This window comes from Protomyctophum bolini (genome assembly GCF_963924005.1).
Source record: "Protomyctophum bolini genome assembly, chromosome: 8".
Classification (NCBI taxonomy): Eukaryota; Metazoa; Chordata; class Actinopteri; order Myctophiformes; family Myctophidae; genus Protomyctophum; species Protomyctophum bolini.
The window spans coordinates 29,130,813-29,150,707 of record NC_137869.1 but is presented as its reverse complement, the minus strand read 5'-3'; the positions used below and the strand labels follow the sequence as shown (position 1 = coordinate 29,150,707).

Sequence of the window (19,895 nt, the reverse complement as noted above, 5' to 3'; positions counted from 1 at the left end):
TTTGGTGCAATTCACTTTCCAATCCAGTTTTTCAGGAGGTGCATTTTCCTCAGAATTTGCAATGTAAATCTTTTGTTGGTCCTCTCATATCTAGACAGTAATATGTTGTCTCACTTGAATGTAAAGGTGCTATAATTATTGATAGTTTGAAGATAATATATTTAATTGAATGTGAATTCACCCCAGCCTAGAGATTCAAATAAATTGCTTTATTCTTTCACATCAACCCCCCATCTCTACCTCTCTTTTTCTTGCTCACTCAATCATTCAGACGCTCCTTTACACTAACCCTCACCGACCGAGTCACTCACTCGCTCGCACTAACTCATATACTACACATACCTTCCCTCATCCTCCATATTCATCTCTGCAAATAAAGATGCCACTCCAGATAGCCACACATTTTGGGAGAAGAGTGATGACAGTGATGAAACGTGTCACCATTTTGCCCGCACTTACCATTACATGCTCAGCACATGGCATATGGCCTAAATCAAGTCTTCATTGGGTTACTGTGCTTCATCACCCCTATTCCTAATATCAGAAGGGAGGGGGAGACGGAATATAGAGAGGGAGGGAGCGAGGTAATTGTGGTACAGTCGTAACAGCTGTCACTTGTAATCTTGTCTTGGGGAGTCGGCATAGGGCAGGCAGACCGCTAGTTAACACAATGACGGGTATATGGCCTCAATTGAATCTTTTAATGGTTGTTTCTCTACCTCCCGTCTCTCAGCTTTTATGACATTTGCCAAGCCACCCTATTCAGCTTGCCTTATCATTTTTCATCCCATAAATACTGTAGATGGTGAACACTTTCCATATATGTCTGCGGTAAGGTTGTAAACTGTGCTTGTGTGTGCGTGCACATGTGTGTGTGCGTGCGTGCACTATATTTTCGTTTTAGTAATAATCAAAGCAAAAGGGCTCACGGCTTCGTCCTTGATCCAAGTGATCTTTTCAGATGTAATATCTGACAGCATAGATATGCTCAGTGTGAGATTGTAGATTGTCAATTTTTTTTGTCATACAGCAAAGCATAAATTGGGCTTTAGATGATAACAGCTAGCCTAAAGTTTTAGTGGGCTCTGAATCGGAATGTTTGATTATTATTAGTTATTAGTTTTGTGAAAATGTCACAATTTTAGCCGTTTTGGCAGTTCTGTGCTATCGTTTCTCACGAAATTCGGCAATATGTTAGAGGGCCGTTAGAATCCCTCAGGAACTGAAGCTCACACTCATTCGTCAAAAGACCTTTGAGCTGTAAATTGTTATGATTCGCTCGATCCACATTTCGGCCTTTAGTTTGCCACGTCACAGAAATTGCATTTCCATGCATGCGAATGGAGTCTGACGATAATGATGATAAGAGCATCCCTCACTTCACAAGAGTGTGATTTTTCTTTCTTTTTGGGCTTGACCCCATCTTATAGCTGCTTGCAGCTATGTTTATTTATTATTACCCTTATTAAAAAAATCTAAATCACACCCGTGTCAAGTGAGGGCGCTCTTATCATACATTATTATACATCATCATACATCACCATGCTCAACCAATCAATGTCTTTTGGCATCTTCACTTTTCTTCCCTCACTTTTATTGCGTCCGCAGTTTACTATGAAAACCCATCAGTTGGCCGCACCTCCATATATGGTCACGCCTCGTGTCATCACGCCTCCATATATGGTCACGTCTCATGACACGTCACGCCACCATATATGGCTGTCTCCATATATGAAGATCACGAGACTGACCATATCAAACCCTGGATAGCCATACATGGAGAAGACTGGATCATCACCTAGATCTGCATATATGGAGCTGGCCAGCAACTCTACATCTGACCTCAAACCTCAAACCCTTAGATCTCCATATATGGAGCTGACCTGACATTCCATATGTTGATCTGATCATCAAACCCTGTACACTCAAGACACGCTCCATATATGGCTAGACCTCATCAAACCCTGTACACTCAAGACACTGCCCCCGCTGCCACCCTTAGAACTATATGTGGAGCTGACCTGTTCTGACATTCCATATGTTGTTGATGTTCCAGCAGTCTGCCATGCATGCAGGCGGATGCGTGCACATGACCTCGTCACCTCGCCCTTTAGGGCAAGGTAGCTTCTCGCCCTCAGGGCGTCTTTACTGGTCTTCAATATGTATGCCAATGAAATCATTGCTATGGGGTGATCAGCCAATCACAAGCCTGTGTTTGTGTTTACACAAACCCAGAAAGCTGGGCATAGAAGGGGCTAGCTCCCCTTAAAAATGTAATTAAAAAAAAGAAAAAGAAAGGGGTATAAGCTCTGGTAAGAGCCAGTTTCCTGCAGCCAGAGCTTGTTCAAATCCAACATAAGGGTCTTTGCTTCACAATTAGGCCTGCATACATGTCCCCTTCTTCTCTATCCCTCACTATCATAAATAATGTCAAAATAATTATACAAAAAAAGTTAAAGGAAACAAGCCCCTGGGGATTTTTTGTGTTAATACTGATATCAATCAATCAACCAATCAATCAATCAATCAATCAATCAATCAATCAATCAATCAATCAATCAATCAATCAATCAATCAATCAATCAATCAATCAATCAATCAACCAATCAATCAATTATCCCACATGGTGGCAGAGTTATCCTTTCAGCATAATCTTTGACTGTGTAGCCTACTATACCTGTCCTGTGTTGTTATTAATAAGCATGTTAATTAAGTATTCATAGGCTACTATATAGCAGATATACAGGCTCATAAGCTTGTAGACGCTCTGAGCTTTGTAGATTGCCTATTTTTGGTGTAGTGTAGACTAGAAAAGTAGACACTCCCTGAGCACTGAGCAGGTTTCAAGCTGGCTCTTTAAAATCCTCTGGTAGCTGCGCCGGCGCGCCCCTCCCCCCTCCAGTCCACTCACACCTGTCCTGCTGCAAACAATCAGACTGACACGACTCACGAGCTCCTTACTGTATGTTTGGGACTAGTAAAAAGGTAATGTAATTTACACCTCATGGAAGTTGAGTGCAGTAGTCTGGGTTAGGAAGTGGAATTGCTCAGTCACAAGTGTGTGACAAGATAAGTTAATTAATCTTCAAAACAAACTGCCGGCCGGCTCGTTTTGTTTTTATTCTGCAAGTGAGTTGGCTGTAAACAGAAGGGCACACACACACACACACACACACACACACACGCTAGTGTTGATGAAATAAATATAGAAGATAAAAGAAAAAGCCATAGTAGTACCTTTGGGGGGCTAGCTAAGCATTAACGTGGGGCTAGCTAAGCATTAACGTGCGCCTGCGTGTGTGTGTGCGGGAATTCTTGTTTGGGGTATCTCTGGTCCATAGCCCTAATGATAATTCTGCCCTGCAGCAGAATTAGCATTATGGCTATGTTTGTCACAGCACCAATTATGAAACTTTATTATTAACTGTTTACCAATGATGGTTTGGTTTAATTGAAATTATACAACAGGTCGTTTCGAGGAAGCAGCTATGTGCAGTAGGCCTACTAAACATCCAAGGCTGAGGGAGAAGAGCCAGGAGAATGAGGCTGGTTGGTGCCATTGATGCTGGGAGGAAAGGCCTGGCCAGCTAACCAGCTGTGGAGGATGGAGATGACTGGAGACGGCTGGAGGGCTCATCAAGACGGCTCAAGGTAGGAACCTTTTTTGCTTCATTGCTGCTGCTTGTGTTGTCTGCTGTGTGCATACTAGTGTGATTAAAAATGTCAAGCTGGTGTAGTTTACTGTAATTTTGGGATCCAATAACTTGGTGGCAATGAAACATGTTCAGTCACTGTTTCTGGCTCTGGAGTTGAATGCTGATGTGAAACTACAGTTTGTATGTTGTGTTCTATCTGCCGTTGAAGGTGTTGTAACAGGGAACAAGTATGTGTATGTGGCTCTTAAGTAAGCCTTGCTCAGTCACAAGTGTGTGACAAGATAAGTTAATTAATCTTCAAAACAAACTGCCGGCCGGCTCGTTTTTTTTTTATTCTGCAAGTGAGTTGGCTGTAAACAGAAGGGCACACACACACACACACACACACACACACACACACACACACACACACACACACACACACACACACACACGCTAGTGTTGATGAAATAAATATAGAAGATAAAGAAAAAGGCTGCACACCCAGACACGTCATAAGCTTTCATGGTCTTCAGGGAATGAGTTGGCTGTTGGCAACTTAATGCCAGGTGAGTAATAGTATAACTAACTATGCCAAGCATTAGCCCCTCTCGGGACCCCCTGGGTCAGCTCATTCTATCGTGCCGACGTCTTAAAAATGTCAGAAACGTCACTACCATAGTAGTACCTTTGGGGGGCTAGCTAAGCATTAACGTGGGGCTAGCTAAGCATTAACGTGCGCCTGCGTGTGTGTGTGCGGGAATTCTTGTTTGGGGTATCTCTGGTCCATAGCCCTAATGATAATTCTGCCCTGCAGCAGAATTAGCATTAGGGCTATGTTTGTCACAGCACCAATTATGAAACTTTATTATTAACTGTTTACCAATGATGGTTTGGTTTAATTGAAATTATACAACAGGTCGTTTCGAGGAAGCAGCTATGTGCAGTAGGCCTACTAAACATCCAAGGCTGAGGGAGAAGAGCCAGGAGAATGAGGCTGGTTGGTGCCATTGATGCTGGGAGGAAAGGCCTGGCCAGCTAACCAGCTGTGGAGGATGGAGATGACTGGAGACGGCTGGAGGGCTCATCAAGACGGCTCAAGGTAGGAACCTTTTTTGCTTCATTGCTGCTGCTTGTGTTGTCTGCTGTGTGCATACTAGTGTGATTAAAAATGTCAAGCTGGTGTAGTTTACTGTAATTTTGGGATCCAATAACTTGGTGGCAATGAAACATGTTCAGTCACTGTTTCTGGCTCTGGAGTTGAATGCTGATGTGAAACTACAGTTTGTATGTTGTGTTCTATCTGCCGTTGAAGGTGTTGTAACAGGGAACAAGTATGTGTATGTGGCTCTTAAGTAAGCCTTGCCCAGCCATGAGGCCCATAGGGCAGGAGCCTATCTCCTGTTTCTGTAGCTTGAGGCAGCTTGATGTACAAGTACACCCCCTGGACATGACGCTAGTATGTCGCAGGGACTTACCCTTGATGCTGAATGCCAAGCAGGGAGGCACTGGGTCCTATTTTTCTTTGTCTTTGGTCTTTGGTATGACCCTCTTGTGGCTCTTGATCACTCAATAATCCTATGAGTGAATTTGATTTTTCCCTTTGGTTTGAGCTAGATGTTTTGGGCTTTATAACAGCCATCAATTGACTGATAAACAGTAGGTTATGTGTGTCGTTTTGTGTTGTGATTGCTGAGGTTTCGCTGGTAGTTGTGACAGGGTGGCTGTATTGGTTCATGACTGGCATGGTGGCAAAAATGTCTACATGTAGGCCTTTTCTCTGTCTGTCTGTCTCTCTCTCTACAACAGTGAATATCAACTGCCTTGCCGTATAATTGACTTGTCATTGATCTTTGCCATTTACACAGTTGTGTAACCGTCCTCTCATTTATTTCAACAGACAGATGTGTTGATGTATGGAGTCTCCTCAGTGTGAGGCAGACCCCAGCACTGCACATAACATTTTCTTCTGTTTACAAACTTAACTTGACATTCCAACTGACCTAGTAAGGCATAACCTCGCGTCACCAGGCTTTCCACCTCGGAGGAAAGCCTGGTCTTTGTTACAAAATTGCCGTGTGAACCGGTCTGGAGCGGATGATATCGCTACGTCATTTTGTAGTCAAAGTTTGTAGTCATCAGGAAGGAACCGTCATCTGGAACTTCCTTTCCTTCAAACCGGAAGAATAACAAGCTCTCGTAGCCTGCGGCTTATATTGAGAGAAATCGGTTTGAGGGAAAAGGAAGTTCCGATTGATGGTTCCTGCCTGATGACTACAAAACAATACTACAACATGACGTAACGTAACCATATCATCCGCTCCCGACCGGATCATATACCCGAAAAGGAATGCCGCCCAGGCTAAGTAAGGCCTGATGGAAATGCTGCTTAGTTGAGAGGAGTGGACTGGAGTTTAGTTGAATAGAGTTACAACTTATGCTGTGAAGTGAAAAAAATAACATTTGCAATTAAACAAAGCTGTGACGTGTCCATCTCAGCTTTAAGCTGAGATGAAAAGAAAAACTAGTCTAAACTAGAACTGCACTCTGTCGAGTGCATACTTGCTTGTTGCACACGCAAGCAGAGCGCGCAAGTACTTTCGACCGCTACAAACCGCTACAAACTGTCAAATCTCAGTTTCTGCCTCTATGTATATGTCATTTGTAAGTTGATTAGCGGTATACTGTGGTTACTTTGCGCCCTATGCACCGTCCCAGCCTTTTCGATGCGTATGCACCGTCCCAGCAATGACTAATGACTAGACATACGTATAAATATACATATACTATATAGAGTATGTAGTTGTAATTTGATTAGCAGTATACTGTGGTTACTTTGTGCCAAAAAGTGACAGCCGTCAACCATTCTTTTGGGTATGCAATAAAAACAGCAAATCTGTGCCTGGTTTGCTGGGACCAGATTACACAGATGACCATTTTTCTTACGTCATCATTGAGAGCTAGTCATACATATACACACCACATACTCTGGTATACATACTGTACGTACATATACATATACTATATAGAGTATGTAGTTGTAATTTGTAATTTGATTCTGTGGGGCAATGCATGGTTTTTGAAGATTATGCCATATGGCATCCTTTGAGGATATTGTTTGTTTAGAATACTTTAGAGAGCACTTTAGAGCCAGACAATTAAGTCTATGGACTTTAATGTTTGTTTAGAGCACTATAGAGCCAGACAAGCCTATGGACTTTAATGTGTGTTTAGAGCACTATAGAGCCAAACAAGTCTATGGACTTTAATGTTTGTTTAGAGCACTTGTGACGTAAATCATTTGCCAGCCAAGTCTATGGACTTTAATGAATTGCGGAAATTGTAATTTGTAATGATATTTAGGACACTAAGCCGTCATGTGGCCAATATAAATACAGTGGGCCCCCTTCACTTCACACTAGTGTGATTTTTACTTGGGGGTGTCCCGTTTTGTCCAGGGAAAAATACTTAACTAATGTATTGATGCCTGCTTTCCAAAGGCCCCGGGCGCCGACATCGCCTATGCGCTCATAACTCTCCAGTAGCGGTCCTGTAATGAACCAGAAATGGAAATTTCGCTGGCTTAAAGTGTAAAAATGGCCAATATGTGTTGTTTTTGTCCTTATTACTGTGTGAGAGTGCATTCATCCAATACACTAAGCAACCTAAGAAAATATTTGTGTATATATACCAGTTACCACCATAATAAATGTAGTTATTTAGTTAAAATACAGGAGCGTATACCTGCCCTTTTTGTTCCATTCTTTAGCCAATAATGACAATACTCAGTCTGATCACTAATCAGCACAACTATGTGATTAATCCGTTCTCAAATCTTCCATTAATGGCTAGGTGTGCTGTCATGCCCATTTCAGCACAGCTGGATAGCCTATTTCAACCAATTGCTTCTTTTGCTTGGTCAGAAGAACTACCTGTAGTAATATAAATATTTCATTCCACTGTCTTTTTTTCCCCCTCCTTTTTTGGGCGACTCCTCTGTCTACCACCAGAGGGGGACTCAAGTACCACTAGTGGTACAAGTACCGTTGTTTGGGAACCTCTGCACTAAGCAGGGGTGAATACCAACCACAACGCCACACTCTACGCGCACTACCCACACGTTTAGCTGTGTTACTCATTCCACGAATGCCCGATCCATACAGGCTATACCTCATTGTAAAGGAGTCTAATCAATGATTAAAATGATATAAAATACAATACCAAATTGGTATTATTAAAGTGGAGAAATAATGGACCAAAGTTAAGTTTCTGAACTTTGTGTGCCTGAACTGTGATGCAGGGTCACTATATGACAGACACATGGAATGTCCAGTCATATAGAGGCCTTTGTGTGGTAATAGAGGACGTAGCATTGGGTTAGGCAGGCAAGCACTTAAGTTTGTATAGATTGTCCATCCACCCTCGTCAAGCTATCATGCCTTCACTTTATCCTGTAAACAAGGACAATTACCAAGCTAATGAGTTGAGAAAAATCTCCTTGAGTGATTGATACTCTCAATGGGGAAATTAATTTGATATTAATAGAGCACTTGGCAAGATAAATAGATAGTGGTGTGTGAGTCCTCCCCGTGATTGATAATAGCTAGATTGATGGCTGTCTTAATGCAAGGTGTGCCTCCTGCTTAAATGAGGTGGCCTTGATAAGGATAGACGTTTTGTATTACAGCAAGGTCAAGCGTTCCGGATATCTGCTCTAAGTGTTTCGCTAAAAATGTCTTTGATATAGTTACTTAATGTATTAACCCATTAAAACCGGGAAAGTATCTCTGTTACTTAAAACCGTGAAAATTTGTGCAAATCTTGAATATACTTTAAAAATTAAACAAAAAAATTGAATATATATATATATTCATTATTTTTGTTTAATTTTTAAAGTGAGCATCTTCAAGTCTTTGCTTGTGGGGGCCCCTGGTACAAAATATGCTGAGATTAGGGGTCAGCAGCCAAATGCATGTATATAATGTTGGGGGTCTTGACTTGAAAAGACCACTGATTATAGGAACATATATATTTTTAAGAAAAATCTTTTGGGATTCAGAAGACTTTGTAGAATAATCGGCCTCAGGTCTTAATATGTTAATCCATGGGTCGGAGATGGGAAGCGACAGACAGAATACTGTGCCTGTTTCATTACAGAGCAGTCTTATTCGCCAGAGGAAATAACGTCATGAGTAGCCTACATTATTGTGTGTGTGTGTGTGTGTGTGTGGGGTTCACGCTGAAACCACATGTCACAAAATTGAGTGACATCGACATCACTGAGTGGCATATGGGACAGCCTGACTTGGACAAAGCAATAATAGAATAGGACAAATCAGTTAATAGTTGTAGGTGGCCATTCTGCTTCTCCTTATGACTGCATCTTTCCATTGATCACAAAACCCTGTATATCCACTTCAAAAGACCGATTGTACCAAATCAACTGTGCATTTTGTTCATGCAACACGCTGAGCCCTTTTGTCTGCAGTGCAGGAACATATTCTTCCTGACAATGAGAGAGTTGATTGCACATCACAGTTAGACCTAACACCAGTGCTTTGAAACATCACTCATATCACACTGAAGGCATTGCCTTCATAGCAGTTCTGTGGAGAATCTGTGAGATAGTGCAGCCATCATCAGATTTAATAGTTTGTGATGTTCCCTCTTTGGAACTGGTGAGCAACCTCCACCTCAGATTCCAGCATCGGCTCAGGATAAGGATAAATGGGCTTCACCTGCGTGACACCAAGGAAGTTTTCACTGGCCGGATCCGGTGCGGTCAGCACCTCAATAATTTCACTGTTCCTCTCGTATCAATGGTGCTGAAAGACAATCTCCCTCTTTCAGCCTCACCATCTATCCGTTATACTGGCTGGCTATTTCTTCAAATAGGTGGCCTTGGAGCTGGGATTAGAAGAGATAGATATACTGTATGGCTCCAAGGCTTATTCTATAGCAGCAGCTACATAGAGCTCAACTGAGGTGTGTTCATACTTCATACACTCTGTATGTGCGACTTTGTGCGTGTGAGTGGATGTGTTCGTGTTTGTGTGTACGGCACTGTAAGTACATATTTTATTACACAAGGCTCAGCCAATTCCGTCCTCTTTCTCCATGTTTTCTAATAAACAGTTTCACTCAAAAAGTCGGCTATTAATTAGTTTGACAGCTAGCGTTTTTATTTATGTATTTATGCGGTATGTTTATAACTTGTGTCCGGAGACATTTGGCATGACGTATAAGCTGAGCGTGTCTGCACTATGCAAGCTACCTTTGCTATATACCTTGTAGCGGAGCAGGACAGTCTTTTCCCACAGCGCCGGCCAGAAAGCCGTAGGGCATTGGCCAGATTCAGGACACTCATGGACGAATTGCAACAGTTCCTGTGCAAATTGTGCCTTGGGCTTCAACATATTCATTCATGCTTGTTGTTGTAGAGCAGGTTAAATGGCAGCTTAGCTTGGTACCTGTTCCAAGTACATTGCCAAATTGGTTTTCAACCGGATAACATTTATTTCTTAAATGTGTCCCTGGGCATACACACCGAAGTCTCTCTTTTCCGAGCAACATGCAGCCTGCTCATCATTTTGACTCCAGAAAGATGACTACTGCCCATGCATAGTTGTGTTGCCTAGTTCAGTCTGCACACACAATAGCTTATTTATGTTCATGTAATACTTAATTTCTGAGGCCTCATATACAAGGTATCAAATGGATGTTCTGTGCTCTGTCTGTGATTAATGGCTGCCACAATGCAATTCCAATGGGAGTCGCATGGTTTGAACAAACATTTAAGTTTGATGAGTCAGCAATCAAACACAAATGTTAGGTCAAACCATGTGACTCCCATTGGAATTGCATTGTGGCAGCCATTAATCACAGACGAATCACATTCGTTTGATACGTGTGTATGAGCCCTGAGTGAGAAGCATTGCATTTGAACTGGATTACTATGTGGTCAAATAGTTTTCCACAGAGGTGGTCTAGCACAACACCCCAAGCAACAATAGGTGTATAACTTATATTGATAAATGGGTTTGTTTTATGCAATATCGTCTTTAAATTAAATTTTACACCAGGAGGATTATTTTGTAATTAACTTAACATTTAACCCAAAGCCTCGTATGCATGCTCTTTCGTATGCATGCTCTTTCTAAACGTGCCCCTTTTAATCACCCTTTTAATAACTCCACAACAGTTCCTGCCATGACTCATAAGAATCCCCTGCCCACCCACCCACGCACACAAACACATTTAGTCTAATGATGCACTCACAGCCTGATTGTTGTGTCAAGTTAAGCACATTTAGCACACACATACATTGCATAGGGTTTAACAGGTCACTTCTGAAAAACAAAGAGAAGGAGGTTATTTAGACATTATGCATCTCCCTGCGTGTGTGTGTGTGTGCGCGCGCGCGTGTGTGTGTGTGTGTGTGTGTGATTATTCGATGAATCCAGTCACAACAATTACATAGCTATCTCCTATACCTCAGGCTCTCTCATACCTGACCAACTCAATCTCTCTGTGTCTCCTCAATAATCAGAGTGACAGCGAGCAACCAGACATCGTTCACCCTCTGCCTCACTCCAGAATGGGTACTGACCTACATATCAAAATCATAAGCTCCTGGTTTCGTGTGATAGAGAGAGAGAGGGAGGGGCGAAAACACATTCCGTGATTGACAGTTCTTACTTTAAGTAAACACATTGCATCCCCCGAGGTTTCCGTCTTTCCATGTGTACTGTCTGTTGTAGGCATTAACCACTACAGCCATTTGAAAATAGCAGATCTTCAAAGCCGTTTTTAAATACATTTTTTACATTTGGAACTTGTGAAATGGGACATTCTGCATAATGACTACTTTCTACATTTTGATACTGATACTCTTGTACTTTTACTTGAGTAAAAGTTTGAATTCCGGACATTTACTTACATACTCCTATAAGGAAAAGGCCTGACACTGTCCATAGGATTTCCATCTATAGGGAAATGGAGTGGTGGCCATTTTGTGGTGCCACAGATCGAAAGCCCATTCATTTTAAGAAAATATTGAGAAAATATTAGAAAACCCCTAAAAGGCTATATTAAATATATAGTATATAATTAAATATTAATATATATTTTTACACAGAATCAAATGTTTTATGGTCATGACTCACCAGGAGCCTTACAATAAATAACATAAATGGGAAGAAATGTAATGGGCTTTCTATCTGTGGCACCGCAAAATAGCCGCCACTGCTGCCAGCAGTGTTTCTGTCGCTACTGTAACAGTAGAGAGAGTGGCTGAGAACACCTGGCTGTCTCGCTGTGCATTTTTATTAACGATGCCGTGTCACCAAACTTTTAACAAATGGCCCCCGCGACCCCGCCCCTCCCCAACGCCCTGAAAAAACCCAGCTCGGAAATTAAGCATCTGCATCATAAATCTTGGAAAGTTACAATAATTTGCAATTCACTCCCTCATCAAAGGCAATATTACCCTAATTTATTATCTCCCCGCACAAGGGGCGCGCAAAGGCCGTGGAGATAAGAGTTTATCAAGAGGGGGATTGATTTTCATTAACTGATTGTAATAAAGATGAACTGCCTGCCGCGCACGCTGACCAAGAGCCACACTTTATTGTAATTGGGCCAATTTATTTCATGAGCCACTGGTTCTACTTTTTTTGTCCCTCCCCTCCCTTTCTCTTTTTTTAATATCTGTCTGAAAATTGGAATGTAGAATGGGAGCTGTACTATACTTACTGTCTGTCACACTGGATTTGGGTTTTTCATTTTTTGTTGCGGTTACTAATACACGTTTTAATGTCAAGGACCCCCAAATTGATATTTGCCCACCGATCCCCATCTGAAAATGATTTGTGCCAGAGACCCCTAGAAGAGAATATTTATGTAAAAGAAATCCCCCAACCCCCACAGGATCCGACTATGAGACCCACTGCTGTAATGGACTACGCTTTTCTACTTGGTACTATCAAAGCGGTGGAGGAACATCATTGATGTTATCTAATAACCCACGACTCCTACATCTGATGGTTGGCTTTAAGCGCATCGAGCGCTTCCTGCTTGACAAAATGTGCTTTTCTTTTCAGGTATAGGCTACTATTCACTGATATGTAACCTCTCCAGTGAAAAATACATAATGATAATGTGCTACATTCAGTGCCAGTGGTCCCATTACTGTGTCGTCTTGTATTTATACTTCTCTCCAACAACAGATGTCCCGATGCATATCTCCGCCGTAGTCCATTTCCCTGAAAGGCGCCACCATCAGGTGACCTGCTAAGTGGTAAAGCAATGAGCCCTCAGTCTCCAAAATGACAGATAATCTAAATCATCTAACATGCTGCTCCATTGAGTTCCCATACGAGTATGAAATGGCTACATTTTCCACTCCTAAAGCTTGGAGCATTTTATGATGCAGTACGAATGGTAAAGCAGACTTCTGTCTATTACCAGCTGTATGGGGAAAGACATCCTAGTATATGTGGAGCGGTAACTTTGGCCTCCCCAAATGTGAATAAAGAATGAATGTTCTGCAAATCTGAACGTATATATATGATAGGCAGGCAGTGACTTGGTTATCATCTACAAGGCCATATATGGTACTATGTATGATGGGTACAGTTCTTGAGTGGTGCAACCACTCCAAGGAACAGCAATGTCCGTGTTCACCTATGTGTGGTTCACCTATGTATGTGACGTTAATGAGCACCAATATGAGTACCAGTAGGGGCGCTGTTGTGCCATGCAGAAACAGAGAGAGAGAGAGACAGTGCTGCACTGTTGCCTGCTAATGAGAGAGAGAGAGAGAGAGACAGAGAGAGAGAGAGGAGGTGGGAGGGAGAGGGGAGTTGCACCACTCGGTTCACACGGGTGTGATTTTACTATCGGCTCTACTTGACTCTGGTAGAATAGCACCTTCCACAATCCACAAAGTATTGTGATTGTTTTTGTTAACATTTACATTATAACCACAACCACCCCGGCCCAAACAGGGTACATACTGTAGGTTGGTACATCATAAAAAACAAACTTGTGAACAAAGCTTGTAGATCTGAGAGCCTCCTATGCCCAGCTTTGTGTGTCTTTGTGTACCCCATATCGATGATTTGATTTGCAAAGTGAGAACAGAGTGTGATTTTCATTTTTTTATTTTTTATGTTGGAAGTATGACTTGTGTTCTGGGTTGCCTGAACTCAGTGTTAGTACCACCTCCAGAGCAGGGCCTAAATTTGGTCAAGTATCTGAAACTGAGCCATAGCGTATGGAAACGAATACTGTGAAATACATGGCACGGCACGGCATGGCTTTCTATAGCCGAAAAGAGCCATATTGTTGCTGTTGGGCAGAAACCTCTTATCTCTGTTTGTGGGGTTTTTTTCCACACAAATGAATGCCCTACTTGATCATACTACAGCATCACACGAAAGCATAAAAATAGATCTGCAAGCTCAAAACGTGGCGCGATGCAGCACGCTTTGAGCTTGTAGATCTGCTATTTTTGATACTTTATTACTTTTTCATTTGAATGCTGAAAAGTAACAGTTTTAAACATAATGAGGTTTCCACCTGACAGAGACATTATGATACTCACTAAGTATGCGATAGCCTTTTCACAATTATAATTGTTTGATGGTACATAACACTGAGGCAATGAGGGCTGTAAAAAGGTTGGACTCTCCTAGCTGAATGCAGTCACGGTCCTTGGACCTTTGGCCTGCTACAGAATACAGCTATATCATTGCTTTCGGGCAGAAACCTCATAGGCTACATTTAGTAAATGAATACCCTACTTGATAATACTATAACGTCAACAAACAAAACTTAAAGTATCATGAGTAGCAGATCCACAAGCTCGAAAGGTGTGAAACGACGCATTTTGAGCTTGTAGATCTGCTATTTTTTATTTGAATCCTGAATACCGGTAGTATATAACAGTTTTGGACATATGAGGTTTCCACCTGACATAGATGGTGTACATGCAAAAGAGATGCATTTCTTGTGCAATAACTCCCCCTCTCTTTGAGTGGTGGTTATGCAGTTCAATTCAAGTCTTAAGAAAACAAAACATCCAGTTTGAATTTTTATTGTAAAATTGAAAAAAAGGAGAGAAAGAGAGAAAAGCCCCGATAAGCATTTCTTTTTGATACATATCTTTATCTTAACCATAAAATAAATAAATAAAAATTAAATCAATAAATATACTGAGGATGAAATAAGCAAATAAATAAATAAATAAGATACAAAATAAAAATGTCAGTTAACAAATAAATTGACATCAAGTTACTTACTTGACCAAATAAATAATTATAAAATCATGGAATCATCAGTCATTATTAATATGAAATAATCTAAGCAGCAAGTATTTAAGAAATTTCAACAGGGGGAAAAAACATTTGGTTTCTCAGGCTATTACAGAACACATATTGTTTTTTTCCTTCTTTTTCCTTTAGTTTTTCTTTTTTATAAAAAAGGTACTGCTTTCCATTTCACTTAAACCATGCTGTACTGACACCGTCAGAGAGACAGGTGGCGCTCTCCTCTTTAGAAAAAAACAACAACCTGTAAACAGCATTTTCTCTTCCAGGTTAAGAGAGTAGTACTGAGATGCCTCCTTTACGCCCCATCGTATGTCAGTAAAGTCTACTTAACAGACTCAATAGTTTTGTTTATATATTTTTGTATGCTTGTGCTGAGAAACCAGAAATTTAACATCTTTATAAAGCGAAACCCACCCCTCCCCACCACCCCGCCCCATTCAAACCCTAAACCCATATGTACCCAAAGAAAGGTCCTGTGCTGATTTTCCATAATATACAGTTTTCATATTTATAATAAGCTACTATCCTTAGCATTCAAACCATAGTTAAAGAATCATATTGTTAATACGAGTAGTACCATAATCATAGTCTTCAACCCCTCCCCCCATCCCCCTATTGAGCATGCTCAGAGATTGAAAGGGCAACATGGTATGGTGACAAGTATGATACACGGCAATATGGAGGCAATAATGGAAATTATGTAAAACATCAACTTAGCTTGAGCTCAAACAGTCTATTAATAGTGCAATGATACTCATAGTCATTACTGCTGTTTCCTCTCACTGACAGGTTATAAAGGGAGAAGCCTTTCCAGATGAAAATAGCATGTAAACTATGGCCAAATGGTGGAATGTACGTTTTTTTTTCCCTGACTGAATTGCAGATAATTGCATTTTGCGGAATGAATAAAAGCAAATTGTACCTTGGTACCGTACAACTGTAAGCTGGATAGGCAGGACAAACCTTCACTGTTTTAGCTGTTCATTTGCGCCCCTTCTTTTCCTTGGCAGAATTTAATTATCTCAACATGTTTCAAGCTCATTAAATTTCAACCAGAGTTGCCATCTTTAATTTGCATTACCCAAGCTGTTGTGAAGGCCAACTTTAATTTGATTTTAATAATTTAGAAAGCCTCCAGTTGAAATCCCATAAGAAAAGATTTTTGAGCAGGTTTATAAGGCCCCGAAAGCCCTAAGGATAGACTATCATATATCATGGCTTCATAAAGGTGCAAGTCCTGATCATCGTAGCGGGAACCTACAGTAAGTCACCAGGAAAAATAATTCTCCCTTTTGCCACATATACGTATGTGGAAATCTACCTGTCACAAAATAATGTTACGGTATATCATTATGTTCTGAATCTATCCCGCAACATGATAAAGTACTATAATACATCAGTTGAATAATGAATATTCGCTGAATATTTATACATGGAATTGATATTAAATCTTCGAATAGATTCAAGTCATTTTCTAAAACAATGTAAGACATATCCATGAGTAAATTAAATAGGCAGTTTTTTCCTCACAGACACACTCCCATGATTTGGCAATTCTATATAGAGAAAAGGCATTTTCTTTTAATTGTCTCTTTTACCAGCACTTTTTTTGAATGCAACTTTCTTATTTCTGCCGGTCAACTTCATGCTCAAAAAAGTAACTCAAATGTTGTACGAATTATAATGAATATTGTATACTAGTTTCTATAGATTGCGTATTTGCTAGTAATGAGAGAGACAGAGCCATATAGTACCAGATGTCCTAGAACAGATACAACATTGCAGGGCAAAGGGAACTGAGAGAGGGACCATGTTGGCAGTCAATTGATGTAGCAGCACAGATCCTGCTAATCCCTGTTCTACATGCGATAGTTCTATGGATGGAGCCATAGAGATAGTCTTACACAGTAATTCCATGAGCGAAGCACTGGTCACTGGTCAGAGCTTAGAACATTGATCACAGACCTCTGAATCCTTAGAAAAGGAGCATGAGCCCTTCACAGAGAAACTCACAGTATGGATGACAGAAAGGTTTAAACAAAATGCATTTGAATGAAATATATAACTGAATAACTCAGAGACCGAAATGGTTTAAAATAAAAGGCAATGATCATGAAAGAAATAGTAATGACAATGAATCATCAGCAGATTTCATCTTGGACATTTGTGTGTTAGACACATACAATAAGGTAACCCTTTATTGAGAGAGAGTGAAATTCAAGACACAACCCTATATGTCAGTGTCAAATGCGTGGAACCAAATGGACCATTACGTGTCCATTTGGTTACATTTGTACACAGGACTTTACTGTGTAGCTAATTTGACAAGACACTATGATATGGTGTGTTGTGTGTTCCACAGAACCCATGTGTCACTGAAGCTAATGGAAAGCTGCCTTCCCCTCGCACATCACGGATGCTTGTTGTTGTTTGCGCGTTCCGGCTTGTAACTCCCCTTTTCCCTTTCGTAGCAGCAGCAGCTGTAGTAACTACACTTACTGTCAGCCTCTCTGCCGTCTAATTGATGGATCATTTTGCTCTTAATTTGACCTCCTAAGGCTAGAGCCAAGCTGTTCATTGTGGTATACAAGCTCTTACTGTGCTATTATCCCCCTCAGTAAGAGAAAGAGAAGGGGTAAAAAAATCTGCTCTTCACGAAATAATCTACAGAATGTGCGATTGTAGTCGATGCAGAATGGATGCAAATCTAGGGCACACTTTCTTTTAGTCTCAGTTTGACCTCGTCATCGCTATGCTATGTAGCCTCCGTGGGCCTTTTGCATCTTAGTGATAATAAATTATATATGTGTGTCGCGTCAATGTATTTAGAGTTATGGCACGCAGTGACAAACAGTCTCACAGTATGTGCCGTCACTCAGATTTTTGGAGTTCCTCCCTGAGGCAATGGATGGGAGAGAGCGGAGGAAGACACAGCTCTGCATCTCCATCTCCCTCCAATCCATCCATTGAGTGAAAAATGAACTATGTCAGTCAGTCAATTCGTTTGAAATGCCAAAGTGTAATTGATTGTGCATCTTCTTGCCCTACGGTGCTGCTCCCCACCTGATCAATATTAGCATTATCCTAATTATGGAGCGAGTTAGCTCGCCATGGCCCTACGTAAACTGATGGTCCCTATTAAGAGTAAGATGTGCTGTTGGCACCGTGGGAGGAGGATGCGAAGGGGAGCTCTCTCCCCTGCGGAGAGCAGCTGGAGAGGCTTGGCAGTGGGAGAGGAGAGGCCATTGCCCTGGCAGGCATGACTGTGATGCTTGGATGTACATTTTATAACCATTGTCAGGGTAATTTGTATATTTTATTAACCAGTTAAAGATGCCGCGCGTCTTTACTGCACCCGTACCCAGCTCTGCCGGGTGGCACTTTTACCACAGTGCTTTATGGTCAGATTATCTGTATTATCTGTGCTTTAATGAGAGAGCGCCTTCTCTTCCCTCATTGTGGAATGCCTTTTTTCTTTCAGCGGAAAAGATGGCACTGACAATTGATCGTTATTGAAATGCGATTCTCTGACAGGAGCGCGGCAAAGAAACGAAGACTGTATTGCACTATAGTGGCTGTGTGTGTGTGTGTGTGTGTGTGTGTGTGTGTGTGTGTGTGTGTGTGTGTGTGTGTGTGTGTGTGTGTGTGTGTGTGTGTGTGTGTGTGTGTGTGTGTGTGTGTGTGTGTGTGTGTGTGTGTGTGTGTGTGTGTGTGTGTGTGTGTGTGTGTGTGATGTCTGGTTGGACACCTTGTTACCGTGTCACTTTTGGCACTAATGCATGAGGCCTTAATGGCAAGTACTATGTCACTAAGTGCTGTGTTGTTACTCTTGCAACACCACACAGTAAAGTTGACAGATCACAAGTCCAAGATGAAATGCCGTGATAAATAATTTTATGGTTGAAGAGGTGATGAGTAAAAAAGCAGATCTGAACATGCCCAGAACAATCTCTAACCCACGGATTCTACGCCACTAAAATAGTATAGCTTTTAATTTCTTTCTTTCTTTTTTCTCTCTTTTTCTTTTTCATTTTTTTTTCTTTTTTCACCATTTTCTATTTTATTTTAATATTCTCAAACCCAGTAGCTATAAATGTAAAAGGAAAAGAAACCAAAACCCTTTTCCTCTTTTTTTCAACCTGAAGCTAGTATTTCTTCTTAAGTTAACTTGTAATATTATTATTAGTAGTTTGTAGTATTAGTATCATTAATACTATATATTACTGTTCAGAACAATAAAAACGTTTGGTCCTTTGGTCCCTTAGGGGTGAAAGATTTGCAGTTCTACTGTTGCTAATGGAAACCTCAGTGACCTCCGAGAGTCATAGTTCTGCGCTTGCTGAGAGAGACGGTGAAAGAATAAGAGAAAGAGGGAACGATAAAGAAAGTCTATCAGTGGACATACAGAATAGCTTCTTTTTTCCACTGTTTTTCTTGATCTTCAAGTTTTAACCCTCATTTGTCCAGTATAGTAAAAGCCACAAGCGCCTCTTTCTTTATATATGTGTATATAATATGTATATAGAAATCTATCTGTTGTTGCTGCTTTTTTGTTTGTTAGTTTGTTGCTTAATTAACAATTCAAGTCTCAACAAGAAAAGTTTTGTTGTTCTGCGATTCGTCGCATCTTTTTCAGTTTTTTTCTTCTTTTTTTTTTAAACTTCTCTTGTTCCACCATCTGTTACTGTTGGTGAATTCCTCCTCGGTTCGTCCTTCTTGTTTGTCTCTTCCTTCTACGCCATTGCGTATATCTTCATCATAAGTAAATGCTGATATGTCTTCAAAAATTCCTTATTTGTTGTTTTTTTTTAAAACATATTTTTATGTGTTTTCAAAGGAAAAAAGTTGAACTCCTCCAGGATATCTTCACTTGTCCTCCAAACCTATAAGGACAAAGAGGAAGAAATAGTAAAAAAGCCATCTCAGA

At 40.8% G+C, this 19,895-nt stretch overlaps 1 protein-coding gene across 1 annotated transcript in view; it reads right to left on the bottom strand.

Annotated features, from left to right (window-relative positions):
* Positions 1–19,750: 19,750 nt before the first annotated feature.
* Positions 19,751–19,895, bottom strand: part of celf5a (cugbp, Elav-like family member 5a) — a gene marked incomplete at its 5' end in the record, with an annotated part of 313,555 nt that continues 313,410 nt past the window's right edge. The window contains one exon of the mRNA XM_080770760.1: positions 19,751–19,851. The remainder of the gene's footprint in view (positions 19,852–19,895) is intronic.